The sequence below is a fragment of the Acomys minous genome, assembly GCF_964271855.1.
Source record: "Acomys minous genome assembly, chromosome: 8".
Lineage (NCBI taxonomy): Eukaryota > Metazoa > Chordata > Mammalia > Rodentia > Muridae > Acomys > Acomys minous.
The window spans coordinates 2,904,517-2,917,705 of NC_140489.1; the positions used below are offsets into that span (position 1 = coordinate 2,904,517).

General features: G+C 47.0%; 1 protein-coding gene across 2 annotated transcripts in view; it reads right to left on the bottom strand.

The window, feature by feature from the left end:
* The window catches only part of PTPRN2 (protein tyrosine phosphatase receptor type N2), a 705,670-nt gene that overhangs the window by 449,292 nt on the left and 243,189 nt on the right, over nt 1-13,189 (bottom strand). The window lies entirely within an intron of this gene.

Consider the following 13,189-nt stretch of genomic DNA (forward strand, 5'->3'; position numbering starts at 1 on the left):
CCAGCGTCTGGCTGGATAGGGTTACATCCCTGCGAAGCAATTACCGTGGATTTAATGTACTAAATCTCAGAGCCAATTACATTATATTTACACTCAAATGTTGTGACAAAGAGCTTTATAACAAGGGGGAAGCAGTTATGAAGGCAGAAATCCATGTGATTGTGCATTAATTACATGCACTGTGATCACATGATAATTATGCTCGGAATTACCAAATAACTCCCAAGAATAATTATTATGCAATTTGTACATTTTAGATCTTACTGTAACGCTTTCACACTTAGAGCTACCCCACGCAATTACCCATAATTATCTAATCACTAAGCGTCATGTAATTACAGAGGTATATTTTTATGCTCTGTGCTAAAAACAAGTTATAAAGCCTTCAAAGCGGGACAGCTCAGTATACGTACATGTTTGCACACATGTGACCATGTATGCATGTGTGTTTCTGTTTGTGATCACGCATGTGAGTTCATTTGTGTATGCATGGATAGATGTGTGTGCATTTATATATGTGTGTATATTTGTATGTGTGCATTCACATGAGTGCATGTGTGTGCACATGTGCATGCATATATGTGCGTGTGTGTGTGTGTGTGTGTGTGTGTGTGTGTGCGCGCACACATGTGTGTATGTGTCTAGTATGGTAAAGAAGTCCAGAGCACACACTCTGGATGAAATTTAAAGTAGATGGAAGTGGTTTTTATGAACATATTTAAACATTTTTAAAAATGCAAATGTGAATTGTTAAAGCTTACAGATGGCGAGAATCAAATGGCTTGCTCATCCTGAGTCCCAGGAGGCCCAGTGATGGAAATAGCAGGAGTTCTAGGCCTCAGCCCTAGGTCCTCTAGAGCATCTCTCTGTGGAAGGCAACTCACCACAGGGAGTGCAGCCCAGCCCCTGCAGCCTGCAGTGTTTGATGATAAGGATGACAGAAAATCAAGCTCTCTGCCAGGTGGGCTTCCGAGTCCCTCTCAGTCCGCTCCCAGGAGCCTCCTCAATGGAAAACACGTTTGCGGTGTTAACCCAGCGGCTAGCACTTTGGGTTTAGAAAACAAGCACATATTAAACATGCTATTCCCCAGAAACATTCTTACTATTAATATTTATCAGGCAACAGATAATTGAGAGCATAAAGGAACTTTGCATGAAAAAATTTTTCATTAAAAATGACATCTTCTAGGGTAGAGAGATGGCTCAGGAAAGTGCATAGCTTGCATAGTCAAGGGTCTGTTTGATCTACAGACCCCTCATTTAAAAAGCTGGGCATGTTAGCACATGCTTGGAACCCACAAGTGAGGAGGTTGAAACAGAGGGCTCCCTGGGCCTCACTGGACATACTTGGCCAGTGAGAGACCATGTCCTTAAAAAAACAAAAGAGGTTGCTCTTGAGAAATATCACCAAAGTTTGTCCCCTGGCTTCCTATGTACACACATGCACACGCATGTGCACCTGCACATACAGACACATGCACACACACACACACACACACACACACACACACACACACACACACACACGTATCATTATATAGTGTGTGTCCTAAAGAGCACACTGCCTGAGCACAGTGCTGCAAGTGCTGAGCACCATGACTAGAGCTCCAGGAACACGCCTGGCCGGGGTGAAGTCGGTTTGCACAGACAGTCCGCATGGGATCTGGACCCCAGCCCAGACCGCTAAGGTTCCATTTGAGAAAAAAGGTAAGTGTCTTCATGTATTCAAAAGAAAATGGGCATCACAATGAACCGCCAAGGAAACAAAGTGCCCTTGCAAGAGGCGACCCATGTGCATGAAGGTGAGAAGATGCCCATATACAGGAAAGTGGAAAGACTAAATTTCTTCTATTCATTCATTGGCTACTTCTAGCAACATTGGACATGAAGAGCCAAGGAAGGAGCAAACTAGTGAAGAAGGAGCCCAGAAACCAACCCATAAACGCCCTGGGTTCAGACAAAAAAATAATAATAATAACTTCAGACACAACGAGCTGTCTCAATCTGACACCAGGAAAGGGCATCCCAGCAAGACCAAAGGATATTAAGTAGTGATAGCTCCATAGGAAAGTCTCCCACCCCAGCTTCCAGGCTGAGAATCCTAGGGTTCCTTCCTCCTAAGCTGAGCTGCGGAGTTGTCCTGCACCCACCCATGATATACAGGGAGTGGAGGCTAGAGGCTGTAGCTCTCATCCCTTCCCACCCTCGGATACAGAAAGAGGCTCAGAGAGATTTGAACCCCTTCCACTGTCAGCCACAAGGAGCACTATCTTGCAGCACGGCACCAGTTAAAGCTGGTCAGAGCACAGAGTTTAAATAGAATCCAGGCCCTCATATGAAAACACGCAGACTTCAGTGGAACTTCGCTGGTCCCAGGCAGAATGAAAACAGAGTAAAGAGCCCTCGGGTGCCACATGTTAGAACAGTCAGTGAGCTATGAGACCACGTAAAACAAAAGAGAAAACAAAGCCCCTCATCAAAAACACAGGGGTGATATTAAAAAAAAAAAGCAATAGAAACGGAAGGATCATAATCAAAGACTACAACAAGCAGACAGTTCTTAGGATGAAAAGGAGTTGTGAGCTGCAGTAGACCCCGCCCAGTCTCAACGGCACAAGGTAAGCAGCCTGCAAAAGCAATGACCAGATCCCGTGAGTCTCTGGGGCCATAATCTAAGCTGTACCATCCGCGCCACAAGAGACTCAAAAAGAGGATAAATAAGGCAGGGCCAAAAACCCACTTCCAAAAGCGAGAGCAGAAAACGTCTCCATTCAGGCAAGAACCTCAAGGCTGGAGAGATGGCTCAGCAGTTAAGGGCATTTGCAGCTCCTCCTGAGGACCTAGGTTCAGTTCCCAGGTCCCACATCAGATGGCTCACTATTGTCTGAATCTCCAGCTCCAGGGGATCCAATGCCCTCACCTTGTCTCTATGCAGTACACACATATATACATATAAGTATATTAAATAATATATATACATGTATGTTATGAGATGAAACCTATAAACTAGAAATTTCTTATTTAAAAAAATCGAAGAACCTAAGCACCCCGCACATAGCAGACCCTACCTCCTCCACCCCGCCACACACACACATAGCAGACCCCACCTCCTCCTCCAGGACTCAGGATCATTAACTTTCTAAAAACCTATAGAGAAAAAGTCTTGGTGCTGCCCCCAAATGACTTCTTACCTGTATGGGAAAGGTGACCCAAATGGCAGGATTCACCATCACAAGGTAAGCCACGAGGAAGCAGCATGCTTTCACCTCCCTAGCATCCTGAACCTATCAGCCAGGCAGGGAGAGCCCACGGGGATGAGGGGGAAACATCTCTCAGGCATCAGGAGCCTACCAGACAGCCAAGAGGACCCTCAGGAAGGAGTGTAAGTCAAGAGACTCTCAAACGAGGCAAGGTGAGTGTCCACCAGCGGACCTTCCCTAAAAGAACCACATGAACAACTTAGATATAAAGGAAATGGAGGGAGAAACAGCATCAGGAAAGGACAGTGAACGTGCACAGCTCAGAGTGCTTCTCCCAAGCCTGCGTAGGAAAGTGGACTCACATGTTATAACATTCAGATTCTCCTCCCGGGCGGGGAGGGCAAAGGATCAGCAATCGATCCCTGTGTGCAGGCCAAGTGCCATAAACAGGGGTGAACCAGGATGCTAGGAAGCTGCTGGAAGTCATGCACACGCCACAGAACAGAAGACACACACTCAAAAGCACTAGTGACAAAGTGGAGTTCCAGAGACATAAACATATCCCAAGGGAAGCAAGGAAAATGAATAAATAAGAAGTAAGAAGCAAGCCGGGTGTGAAGCACAGCACAGCCACGCTGACTTAGCGCATGTGTGAGGCTCTGGGTTTGACACTCATCACCAGAAAAAAAGAAAGAGGAGGAGGAAAAAAAAGGTAAAGGTAATATGTAAGTCTTAAAATGTCAATAATTATAATCAACATCAGTGTCTTAAAATAAAGCAGTGAAATGGCCCCCAACCAAGGACAATACATGCAGTAAACATCGAACCCCTACCCAGATCTAGCCAATGGACAGGACATTCTCCACAGTTGAGTGGAGAGTGGGGTCTGACTTTCACATGAACTCTGGTGCCCCATATTTGACCATGTCCCCTTGATGGGGAGGCCTGGTGGCACTCAGGGAAAGGATAGCAGGCTACCAAGAAGATACTTGATACCCTATGAGCATATACAGGGGGAGGAGGTCCCCCTCAGGAACAGTCATAGAGGAGGGGAATAGGGTGAAAGTGGGAGGGAGGGAGGGAGGAATGGGAGGATAGAAAGGATGGGATAACAATTGAGATGTAATATGAATGAATTAATAAATAAATAAATTTAAAAGAAAAAATAAAGCAGTGAGAATATTTAATGTGACACATTTTCTTTATCCGTTCTTCAGCTGAGGGGCATCTGGGTTGTTTCCACATTCTGGCTATTACACACAAGGCTGTTATGAATGTAGTTGAGCAAATGCCCTTGTTGTGTGGTGGAGCGTCTCTTGGGTCACATGCTCAGGAGTGGTATAGCTGGGGCTTGAGGTAGAGCTGTTTCCAATTTCCTGAGAAAGCACCAGATTGATTTCCAAAGTGGTTGTACAAGTTTGCACTCCCACCAGCAATGGAGGAGTGTAGCTCATGTTCCACATCCTTGCCAACATGAGCTATCCCTTGGAGTTTTTTTTTTTTTAATCTTAGCCATTCTGACAGAGTGATGGAATCTCTTGGAGTTGTTTTTATTTGCATTTCCCTGACGACTAAGGAATATTAGTTGAACTTTTCAATTAAGCGAAAAGTTAATTCAATTTTCCTCTGTTGAGGATTCTCTGTTTTAGATCTGCACCCTATTTTTAACTGGTTACTTGGTTTGTTGATGCCTCGTTTCTTGAGTTCTTTGAATATTTTGGATGTTGGCCCTCTGTCAGATGTGGAGTCTAACTAGGAAGTGCCAACTAATGACTGACTCAGCTTGAGACCCATCCCATGAGAGGGAGCCCATCCCCAACACTGTTAATGATATTGTGCTACGCTTGCAGACAGGAGCCCAGCCTAACTGTCATCAGAGAGGCTTCACCCAGCAACTGATGGGAACTGATACAGCGACCCACAGCCAGACAGTAAGTGGAGCTTGGGGAATCCTGTGAAAGAGGGCAAGGAAGGACTGAAGGAGCCAGAGGGGTCAAGGAAAGCTACAGAATCAACTAACCTGGGCCTACAGATGCTCCCTGTCCCACAGTGCCCTTGGGGTCACATACAAGGCACTGGCACTGGTTTGTCTTTCTGATATCTGGGGTCTAGTCCATCTAATTGTAACAGACCGAATTCTAACAAGAAGCCTCGGCCTACGTTAGGAAAGGTAACCCAGCCCCTCCCATGGTCAGGGAATTAACTAGGAACAAATGCAGCTACTTCTTGGCTGCGAGAACACACTGGGATTTGTACAATTAATGAGATTTTTAAACACTTGCCAGGTCAGCAGTAGCAACACCAGCCGGTGGCTAACAGCAGACAGTCTAGGTCAACAGCTAACAATGCACACGTCAGACATGGACAAAGAAGGCATCCACCACCCCTAACTGAGGTACATGAGCAAAGCATTGTCACCTCCTGGTTGTGCTAAAGGGACATGCATAGAGGGTGTGGGTCCTCTGTTGGCTTAGCTCATGATACCACAGAGAAGCAACCAATCTCAACAGAGTTTACCTCAGCCTCTGTCCCCTTTCTGCCATGGTGTACCATGAAAGCCCCTAGACAAAGGCATTCCGAGGGTTTTCTTTTCCTCTCTGGGAAGCCCTCCCCCTCTGGGGAGCTCATATCACCTTCGCTTGTTTTCTCGCTTTCCTATACTTCCTCTTAATGAGGCTTGTTTCTACTTTGCATAGCCCCATGAGAGTTCGGGTCTTTAATCGTCATTGTACGGAAGAATGAACTCAAAGCCACCATCTGTCTCAGGTTGACCTTTGGTGACCTTCAGCTTAAGCATCTAGCTCTCCTGTTTCCCACAGGGCTGCACACAAGCTAAGGAAGTATGGAGGTGTGGGAATCAGAAAGGAAGACATGACACTGTACATATCTCTGTAGGACATGCTCCTCTACTTGGAAGTCACAAGGACCCTGAAAACATACATACATATTAATAACTAACAGCAGGAGACACCGATACTGAAACCAACAATTATATGTTGAAACAGGAGTTGTCCAGGGAGAGTTTTGAGCTCATTTTCTTGGAACAAGGAGTTGAACATCCAGGAAAGATTGAGACCAAGTTGTGAGGAAGGTGAAAGTTAAAACTGCCTTATTCCTCTAGGAGAGGAGAGGCCCTAAGGCTCGGGTCCCCTAACGGGATCTCGCTTAGGTGTTTTGTAGGGCCACTGGGGAATCTCCTTCCTTTCCCATAGGGTCCTGTTCAGATACCTACCACCACCCCCCATGCCTTCCTGATTTTTTTTCTTGCAATGACTTCTGTGAATAGAAAGTCTTTGTCTCAACCATCTCCTACTTTCCTTGTCGCTCTGTGTCCATCTAACTAACTTCGTCAGAGTGAGAAACTCCGGCTAATTTTGAGTGACTCACTGCATGTCACTCAAAAATTAAATAACTGTGTTTAAATCTAGCAAAAAAAAAAAAGACAAAAAACCTATGTGCCAAACATTTATAAAAACTATCTGAAAGATAGGAAGTGAGTCATGTCCGTGGACCTAAAGCTCCAACCAAAACAGCTCCGGTCAATTCCCTTCACGCTGGTACTACGCGAAGCCTTAAAAAAAAAATCCTTGTCCAAACCACAGCAAGACACTTTGTTTGATAAAACAGTTTATTAGAATAACAAATTAACAAGAGCAGCTTTAAATGAAGAGGAAAGGGGGAATTGTAGCCAGATAAATCACTATAGGGCATCTCAAATCTGATGATATGGGTGTAGTATTACAAACCGTGTCTGATGGAAGAACAGATGACCAAATAGACAAAACAGACCAGGAAACATGGAGATTGACCCCACAGACATGACCAGCTGGGGTTTTTCTTTTAAGAATTCAAAAATAACTCCATGAAAAGTTACCTCTCTCACATGCCATACTGGAGTGACGGGGTGTCCACTGACAGGACTGGACACCCCACTTCCAGTGCATGTGCATATGAAACGGACACAAGGGCACAGATATGAAGGTCAAAACTACAGAACTGGTAGAAAGAAAAAGAGATCACCTTCGGGACCCTAAGGAGAGGCTCCTAGACCCCGCACTGAGGGTCCACAGGGAGAAAAACTCTCATGGTCAGAACCCTTCCCTCTCCCGGAAGCCCAAATGCCAAGTGCCCACTGGGAGGAAAACTGCACGCGCCAGGCTCTGAAAGGGAGATGAAATCCTCAAGACTAAACACTGAAAACAAAGCAGCTGTAAAATGGGCAGGAGACATGTCGGTGCTGAGTCTCCACAGATGGAGAATAAGCACATGAAAAGATTCTCCGCACCATTGGCCGCCAGAGAAATGCAAATTAAACGCACAGCGCTACGCGATGATGTCGCTCCACACCCACCAGAACAGCTAAGATAAGTAACGGGGGCGGCCTGAGCCCTGAGAAGGTTGTTGGAAAACCATATCCCTTCAATTTCTGGTGGGAATGTAAAGTTAACACATACTCACTATGCGACCCAACAACAGAGTCACTGGCTTTTGTCCCAAAGAACAGAAAGTGTGTGCGCGCACAAGTGCATATATGTGTGTATGAATGTGCATGTATGTGTGTGTATGTGTGCATGGGTTTGTGTGTGTATGAATGCACATGCATGTGTGTGTATGTGTGTGTATGTGTGTGTTTGTGTGTATGAATGCACATGCATGTGTGTATACATGTGTGTATGTGTGTGTTTGTGTGTATGAATGCACATGCATGTGTGTATACATGTGTGTATGTGTGTGTTTGTGTGTATGAATGTGCACGTATGTGTGTATATGTGTGTGCATGTGTATGTGTCTATGAATGTGCATACATGTGTGAATATGTGTGTATGCATGTGTTTGTGTTTATGTGTAGTATGTGTGTGCGCACGCATGGACATTTAATACTGTTTATTTTAGTAGGCCGCAAAGGGAATCAACCCAGCTGGCCACTGGCCACTGAAGGGTTAATAAGCACTCTGTGGTATGCCCACATCACAGAGCACGACAAAGAAATAAAAGAATGGTCAGTATGAGCTCTAACTTGTGTCAATACCCAGGAAGCTGTGGTGAGTGCAGAAAGGTATCCTACAAAGGCTACCTACTGGCTGAGGTCATTTGCATAGCACATATAAACCTACCCTTGTGTTTTGTCCCTGTCTCTACAGTGTGAGAACAACCACTCCTGACTGACAGGCTATAGGCCAGCTTTACCACGTGTTCACAATTAGCTAAGATCCCAGTCAGGAGGTGATCAGAGATGACAAAGCTGTAAGGAAGCTGTTAGGCGACTGACGTGAAGAGGTTAGCGATTAAGATCAGTAAGGTAAATACGGGCTAAGGCTAGAAGGGAAGGGAGAGCTCTAACAGAGCGAGGTCACAGGAAGAACTCTGCAGCAGTTGGCCAGCACGAGGAGACGGTGCTGAGGGACTGACACCTGGGGTGTGGACACGACAGCAGAGGGAGAGGTGGGAGGTGGTGGTCTACCCAGAGCCTGAATGCCATGCCCATAAGGGTTGGCCTTTATGGCATGCCCTGGGACGATGAAAGCCTTTGGAGTGGTGCAGTAATAATACAACTGTACCTTAGAAAGATGGTGCCATAGTTTAGATGTCAAAGTCCCCCAAAGGCTTAGGTTCTAAAGACTTGGTCCCCAGGGAGGCACTGCTGAGAGATAATAAGGACTTTTAGGAGTTCCACCTTATGGAAAGCGCATGACTCGTGAGAGCGATGTCCCTGCAGGCATGTCTCAGGACATTAGAGCTATGTCCCGGTCCCTGCCCCCATTGCCTTTTATTTTTGTTTCCTTGCCATGAACTGAACAGTTTTCTCTGTCATGTGTTTCCAGCTTCGCCATCTGGCAATATCAAAGGCCTAAGAGAAACTGATCCCCCCCAACAGTAGAATGGAACCTCTAAAACTATGACCCAAACCAACAGTCTGTATTTGTGACATAATTATCTCAGGTGTTTCTTATAGTAACAAAAACCTGAGCAACACATAAAATTCCATGCCAGGGCGGGACCTTTGAATATACCTCAACCTACAAGGGAATGAAAGACTCTGTCAAACCAGCTGAAAGGAAAGATTGAAAAAGCAATCTAGAAAGAGTGAGCACACCACATGGTTCCTAGACTAGACTTTGACTTCCAACCCGCCTTTCACATCTGTGCCATACATGCCTGGTCACCTGGCTTGGACCCCATAGCCTATGGAGTGTGCCTATGATGCCATTGGAAGTGAGAGTAGATGGGCCGCTGGCCATGGTCAAGTCAAAGATCCTTCATCTGAGCTGTTCAAGGGACTGAACAAAATCTCCCACTAGAGTTGAGCCACCTCAGCATGGCAGATGACTCCAAAGGTAATGCACTCTCGGGGATGGGACCACCCGAGGAGCTGCACTATAGCAGATGGGTGACCCCAGTAAACATTCCTACTAGGATGGGATGGTACCAGCAACATCTCCCAGGAGGCCAAGGTAACTCTATATTCCCAACTGACCAGCTGCTGTGTTCTCCAGATATGGTTCCCACACTGACTTCCACAGGTCCAAGAGGAGCTGCGTCTACTCTCCCAGTGGCTTTCTCTCAATTTATATGTCTCCTGAGGTGGCCATGTGGGCCAACGGAATGTGCATGGAAATGGCCGGCAAGGACCTGGCACTCAAAGCCAGAACACAATAGATCCCTTCTGCTTGGTGGTCATGTCATTCTGCATGTCTGGTGCCTTAGCTGTCCCCACATTAACTCATGGATGCGGGGCAGACTTAGTCTAGTGCAGGCATGCTGAGCAACCCTTAACTGCAGAGAAACTCATGTCTGGTGGTTCCAGTTATAGGGGTACAAACCAGGGCCTGATCGACAGCAGTGACTGTCACAAGATACTTCGCCATCCATCAAACAAAGTCACAGCTCCAGGGTAATGCAGGATTGTGGCAATCTAAGGACAACTGAAAATGAAAGTTCCCTGGTATGGGTTGCTCTCTGTGGTTGGTTGGTTGATTCACAGACAGATTAAACTTAGATACACATTTATCCAAAGATCTGAGGCACATGTGCAAAGTATAAATTTAAATTAAAATCTACATTTAAAGGAAGAGCCCTTTTGGTGTGGACAGAACAGCACAGCACAGGGGACAGCTCCTCGGAATCCTGCAGCACTCCCGCACGGAGAGGCAGAGAGGCTTTGATGACTGACCTCATCCATAGATCTTTCCAGAGGTTCACTCTGAGAATGGCCTGATCCCAGACTATATTGAGAATTGCCGAAGTGACCTATGGCAAGTCCAGTCCCTCTGACTAAGGCCACCTTGTGGCTTCGGGACTGACCTGACCTGGCCATTAGAGAATAAAGAAATGAGACACGTACTGAAAAGCTGGGCTGGCGTGGGCCATGAGCTCTGTTTGATGCACCAGCACCCCAGAAAAATCAATGCATTTCTTAGATACAGATGAATGAGGAGAATAGGTCATTATACGTAGGCGAACAAATCAGCAGGTTTATAATGGCCTGCCGAACAAGGGGGTGAATTAGCTAACCTCGGGGGTGGCCATGGTCAGTGCAGTCTCTCGCTGCGGTCACTCTGGAGGAGAAGGCTGGCTGACACTGTCTGCACAGACTTGGACCAGGGAAAGCACTGTGACTCCCATGGTCTGAGGCGCTGCCATTCTGCCACAGCAGTCTCACGTCAACAACGCACATTCCCTCAGGACTTCATCCCCACGCCACAGACCAGTGTCTCTACCACTGAATGCAGAGTCCGTTTTGATGGCCTCCTGTTCTGGCAGATGGACTGTCTCAAGGAAGAAAGGCCCTTTGGGAAGATTGAGGACCCTCTGAAGTGCTGGCAAAGGCAGCTTGAAGAAGTGGGGCGCGCAAGAATGACCACTTCATGCCGTGTGACTGCTCTTGTCTTGTCCACAGAACTTTTCAAAGTAGGACAACCTGCATTCAGAAGAGCATACTTTTTGCCTTTGAACTTTGGAAAGGGCTGGCACAGAAAGCTCTTGCGACCAAAATAATACATGGATGCTCTGGTAACTCGCCCTATCAAGCTAAGAACTAAGGGCTACTTCCTGTGTGCTGGTGAGTCACACAGCACGTGATGAGGAACAGCAAACTTAACAATGATCATTCAAAAGTGAGTGCCTAAGGAACAAGGAAATGGTTCTAGAAGGAACGATGGTCAGCTAGGATGGGCAGGTAGCAGCAGGTGGTGGGGTGGCCAAGTGGTCAGAGCAACTGTGCCTAGCATGATATGACTCCAGAGCGAGCATGTCAACATGTAGGCTGAACGTCCTCCTGACTTGCCTCCACCAATCAGCAAGGTCATACACTAGCCATGATGGAAGGCTCCTATTCCCAGCAGCTGGGAGCAGAGTCAATGGCTTGGGAGAGAGATGGACTCAGGAAAGAGGGGGGTGTGTGCTTTCCTGTATGCAAAGTAACAAAGACCAGGTAGAGGGGAGAAAAGACACTGCCTCACAGAGACAAGAAAGAGGGGAGGCTGTGGGCTAGATTTCCAGAGGAGGAAACTGAGGCAACTGCACCAGCAAGAAGAAGAGCTGGGATCCAGCCTGAGGGGGGAAGATACCACTGCCCCCTGCTCCTAGCCCCACACTGCACATCCCAGGGGCCAGAGGATGAGAAGGGTGCTGCTGGTGTCACCTTAACCATGACAGCCACTGCAGTGACAAAATTGTGCTTAAGATGATGACAGCACTCTGCTTCTGGGGGAGGGGGCAGAACTGGAGATGCCTGAGATAGGAGAAAATAGTCAGACCCTGGGGTCTGAAACGGGCTTTGAAACGGGATCCTAAGAGAAGCACCCCACATAAGGACCAGGAGACACCAAGGACAGCGTGAGGAGTGTCAGAGCACACACTAAGAGCAGAAACACTGCTCTTCCCCAGCGGAGGCCCCAGTCCTGGCCCTGCAGGATGCCATGCCTTCTCCCCCACTGAGGAGAATGGCCAGCCTGCATGTTGGAAGTTGCAGTGGCCAGCTTGCATGTTGGAAGCTGCAGTGGCCAGCCTGCATGTTGGAAGCTGCAGTGGCGTGGCTGCAGCCACCCAGGGACAACCAAGCTTGAGCTAGATTCTCTCCCTGCATCCAGAGAGAGACTTTCATTTGGATCCAAAATTCAAGTGTTTGCAATGAAATTAAAAGTTTCCAAACAGTTTTAAAATGAACAAATAAGAGAAACACACACACACACACACACACACACACACACACACACATCCAAATGTGCCACATCACATGTGCCCTATGTTTGCACATACCACACACACACACAAGTACACAAATGCACACGTATGTGTATACACCATCACAGAGAGAATACAGATTTATATTCTTGAAAAGCAATGATTTTTATAAGACACGCATTTCCTATGCTGAACCTCAAGTTGGAGTCTCCTGTTTCCCAGTCCCTGTTGTTTTAAAACATGATGTGGCCACATTTAGAAGCCATCCAATATACAAAGCAAGCTTGTAAATTGTGAAAATCTCAGTACCAGAGACATGGCAGAAACACCCACTTCTCTGTAAGAAGTCCTTTGGTGATGTCCCAGGACCCCATGCATAGGATGGCTCCCAGGGGAATGGGCAGAGAAACATGTGTGTGCCGTGACAGCACGTCAAGGCCAAGGCAAGACAAATCCCAGCCATATTCCAGCCTCTTTACCCCATGTTACATCCTTGTCTCTCTGGAAATGAGCAGTCCAAAGCTGAGATCCGCCCCCCTGTGGTCTTCCTGAATGAGGGTATGGGTTACCACAGTAACTGGCAGCCATCCCTAGTGCTAGCCACAGGTGGGATTTGTGTTTGCTCAGAGCTATGTGTCTGACAGGTCTCCTGGTCCATCCTCTCTGCTGCAGAGAATCACGGCAGGAACAGCACATACCATACTGCCTGCCAAACCTCTAGGTGCCAATTACTTGAGGAGGGGCAGGGTAATATCATCCCTACGCCTCTGGGTAGAGAGCGGTGTCACTGCTTAGACAGCTCGGCG